Source organism: Apis dorsata, unplaced genomic scaffold (genome assembly GCF_000469605.1).
Source record: "Apis dorsata unplaced genomic scaffold, Apis dorsata 1.3 scaffold_112, whole genome shotgun sequence".
In the NCBI taxonomy this organism is placed as follows: domain Eukaryota; kingdom Metazoa; phylum Arthropoda; class Insecta; order Hymenoptera; family Apidae; genus Apis; species Apis dorsata.
The window spans coordinates 444585-449639 of NW_006263407.1; positions in this window are offsets into that span (position 1 = coordinate 444585).

Genomic DNA, 5055 nt, shown 5'->3' on the forward strand with positions numbered 1-5055 from the left:
TGTGAGGAAGGGGCGCGAGAAGAAAAGGTGCTAGATGACACGCAGTGTAGAAAGCTGGGAGCAAAAATGCGGTGAGAGAGGCGAGATGAAGAGAATTCAGAGAGAAATTGTACCAGTTTATTTGGAAAACTATGTGCAAATGGTTGGAAGAAGTTGAGCGAGTTTCAGTTTTAATTTGATCAAATTGATAGTTTAATTTTTGTTTTGAAATTATTATATATACGCGTGGTTGTTAACTCATCAATTTGATACAGTTTGATCCAATTAATAAGGGGGGAAAGGATCAGAATTAAATCGAAGTTATAACAAGCTTGTTAATATTTTCTTCTCCGTTGACGGCATTTTAAATACCTTGAAAAAAGCTACACAGGAAGCTATCTAATTAATATAGTGACACAAAGTTTGAAAACGGGTTTTCCTTTTTAATTATATCCACGATCTCTTCCTTCTCTTGATTAGATCGACAGAGTGATCCATTTGTTCTATTTTCTTTTAATAATCCATTAATTTATATCATTTATTATCAAATATTATATTATATTATTATTATATATTATATTATATAATTATTATCAAATTCGTCAATTTATATTGACAAATAAGATTTCTTTTTATTAAAAGTAGGGATTGATCAGGCAATTTTTAATAATTGATAATTAGAAAAAATGTACACGTGTATAATACGTGTGTATTATTTATTTATTTATTTATTTATTTACAATGTATACGAAAGTATTTGGACATAGAGAATGGAAGGAAAGATCGTGAATGGAATAAATCATACAACTTTTAAATCGTGAAGCGATTGGATCATAGATACGTCAAGATTTGCAACGTGAACTAGGTTTATGATATAGTCGTGACTTGTTCGTTATTCTATGATTCTTAGATTCGTTACTCTCCATTACCGTGGTACTTTTTTTAATTCAATCAATTCAAAATAATAAGAAAAATTGAAATTTGTGGAACAAGGATCATACGATGTTAGAGTATCTCTCTGTTTTTTTGAAAAAAGTAAAATAAGGAATTAACAAGAACGATTTTGTTGTTATTCGTTCGAGAAAGATTTAATCATCAGAAATAATTTTTTGTATAACGATTCAATTGCAATTTGTTCGCAACAAGAAGACAAAGTATTTAAATAATAGAATGATCATATCAATTAAAACTTTACAGAATTGTAGAAAGAATGTTTATTTCGATTTGGGGGAATTTTCTATTTTTCTTATGGAAATAAAAATTATTTCTTCAAAATAAAAACGAATTCAGCAAATTGTTTCGTCTCGAGAGTGATCAAACACATTCCATCCATTTTTTTTTCTTTTTTTTTTATAAATTGCATAACTTAGAGAAAATTTTCTAATTTAAGTATTGACATTTGAAAATGAAAACTTTGATATTCACTTGGATAAAAATATTTTCTACGTCTATTATAGAAATTAATCACCATAACGTTTTTAAATAAATGTTTTTCGCATATGTTGTGAAATAAATCATAGTAGCATAGTCACGGTTTAATGATTATAAGAAAATATTTAGGTTGCTTCGAAACCAGTACTATCTCTCGATTGTGGTAATGCTTTTACCGTCCAGAGAATAAGATGAATTATAATTACCAACAGAATGTGAGATATTAGTTGGTCACGGTTTAGTTTTTACAGTGGCCACACCTTAATCCGTTTGATAGTCAAACTTCTAACCTTATAATAATAACTATATGCATATGATACTTGTTTATATACGCTTCGTGGACTTCATGATATCATATGCATGATACTAACTGCACAAATCCAAAAAAAAAAAACTATATTAAATATATATAGAATAAAGAATAGATAAGTGAAATCATTTCGATTTCTTGATAAAATTTCTGTAAAAATAATAATTTCAAATTTAGATAATATTTAAATTGTTTCTAAAGAAACATAATTAGTGAATAGTTATAAATGGACTCGTAGACGAGGATGCGTCAAATTTATTCTTTTTAATCGTATAAAATATAAATTTTATAAGATTCAAATTGAAATAAAGATCTTAAATTAATAATTTTTTGTCATTAAAAATTATTATTTCGTAAGGTAATCAAAGCGATTCCAAGTTGAATGTTTCGACTCTCCAAAATACATCCAATAATTTCCCCAATTACACAAACAGACATCCATCCATGATATCCCAGTCGAATCGATTAAACGAAACGATGCCGATCGAACGAGTGAATGAAAATCGTTCTATCCTGTTTCAAAACGATTAGCGAATGCATTGACGAACGATGGAAATCGATTATTTCGATCGTTGCGTCGGTAAAATACTTTCTCCGCTCGTTGCCGATTATCAATCGGTCGAGCGAGGGCCGACACGAGGTAGAACCGGATAGAATCCGCTAATAACGCTAAAATAACAGCGTTCAGGGTGCATAACCGATGGAAATTGCCGAGTGTTGCGTGGCTCCCGATAAAAAAAGAAAGAAAAAAAAAATACCCGACGGATTGCCACAGTGTGGCTCGCTCGGTCGGTAATGAAGACGATTTCCTTTGCATCGCGTTAATGCATCGAGTGAGGGACCGAGTCGTTAAGGAAACATTCGGATGCTTCGTTAAAAGCAATGATTATACCGTCTTAATGAAAGAAGAAACGAAGGATTCGCGGATCCATGGGCAAAAATCGTTTGTGATTCGCCACGACAGTTTTTACTGTAAGATAAGTATTTATTTACTTATGTGAAACGCGTCGAATGAAACGTGAGGTGAGCTTAAAGAGTTTTTATTGTATTGTTCTCGATTTTTTGATCGTCAGAATTTCCCGACGATGATCGAGTTATTTTTTTATCTATGAGCTTTCCGCAAAATAAAATTTGCATAGTTATAGCTGCATAGTTTCATTTTTTAGTTGAGGTTAGGAAGCTAAGAGTTAATAAGTATTCACGTAGATTGAATGAGGATGAGTTTGGATGTTCTAGAGCAGGATTGAAGATTGTATTATGATATACGTGTTACTAACTGAAGCTGTTAAGATAACATGAAGATTATTTTACATTTCTTACGGTAATATGTTGTTACATAGTAAATTCATGAATCATTATTTTTTAATAAAATATCAATAATTTCTCGTGATTTAACCACGATATTATCAGCGTGTTCCAATTCAAATTAACACAATTTCAAAGAAAAATCGATAAAAGAAGACTTGAAAAAGTAGTAGAAAGTCATCGAGGAAAATTAAAATCACTGCCATCAAATAATTATAATTATATCTCTCGCCGCACTCGTAATCACGATCCCTAATCAAGACGATTTGCATCCAAACGCATATTTCTCAGATATTATGAATGCTGTTTAATATTAACGGGTCAGTGACCGTGATTCCTTGGATGGGCTAAGTTGAACGATGGGAAAAAAGGAGCAGTAACGTGGTTGGGGGGAAAGGAAAAAGGTGCACGGTGACTGGATATGCCCTGAGTGTTCGGGTACATCCTGAGGCAGCAAAGTGTGACCAACGTGGCCGCTATCGATTCCACCTGGCGTTTCTTCCGATTGTTCAGGCCAGTTCATGCCTGGTATCGGGACAGGTAAGCGTACAATGGGACACCGTTCCTGTATCCCATCCTTTCCGTCGTTACTTGAACGCTTCTTACTCTTCCATTACCTTAGTTGTTATTCTTCTTATTACTATTATTATTGGTATTGTGAGGCGGTTCGTATTAACGATCGAAATCGCCGCGGTAATGTTAAGTCACGTTCCCGCCATTGGCGTCGCTGTCATCGCTGGAAAGTATGGCGGATCGGATCAATTGTACGTGAAAATTATGTGAATTTTGTATTAAATATTTTGCTTCTACGAATTGTTTAAATTTTATTTTTTTATATAGCAATAAAGAAATTTCAAATAAAAATTGAATGATTCCAAAAAAAGCACATTTTGATTTTGAAAAGCATTATTTATGATTTTGTTTTTTGTGGAAAAATCGTATGAAAGTTTAATTGTTCTCTTTTAATAGAATTATTTTCAATAGAATTTATTTATTGATATTTTTAGATTATCTATAGAATTAAAAAGAAAAAGGAAAAAAACAAATTCTTAAAAATGATATTAAATTCTTGAAATTTTATAAATAAACAAAATGAACTTTTAATTAAAAATTCGATTTTATATTAGAATATAAGTTGATAAGAGGTTATTCGAAAAATTTTTTCAAATGTTAGCAATTTTTAGAAATGACATCAAATTCTCAGGATCTTTAAAATTCTTGAAAATGACGTTAAATTTTTTGAATTTCTAAAATTCTTGGAATTGTCACATTTTTTGAATTTTGAAATTCTTAAAAATGAAATTCCTAAAATTTCTCTTTTATGGAGATTGATCTAATTCTCTTCTATATTTTTGCTCGATTTAAATAACTATAATATATGCATAAGAGATGCAATCATATAATTTCGAAGTCTATATCCATATAATCAATTTTAATAATATTTTAATAATATCATATTTAATATATCCATATATATATACCCATAATCTTAAAATATGTATAAATATATATAATTGCTTTTTATATATTCTATACATATTTCAAATGTATTTTTTTTTTTTTCAGTTACTGGATGCACGATTATGATAAAAAAATAAATATGGAAAAATACAGAATATAGGTAAGTACAGAAAAGATAAATACATTTTTAATAAAGTTTTACATTTAAATAAGCTATTAAAAAAAATTTTATTTCAGAAAATATTAAAAAGTTAAATAGTATTAGGTAAGTAAAAGGTAAATATATCAAATTTTTTATAATTAGATATAAGAAAACTGTTGAAAAAAAGATTTATATCAAAAAATATGGCAGATTAAAAAGGTAAGTAAAAGGTAAGTATAAGGTAAGTATAAGGTAAGTATATTACATTTTTAAATGTTTATTTATATATTAAAAAATATATTTCTCTAATAAAGAAACAAAATTCAAACGAAAATTTCGAAATTTTAAAGGCCTGGAGTTAAAATTTCGGTTTGTATATAAACATTGGTCTGTTTATTTACATTTTCAATGTTTATTTACATTCTCG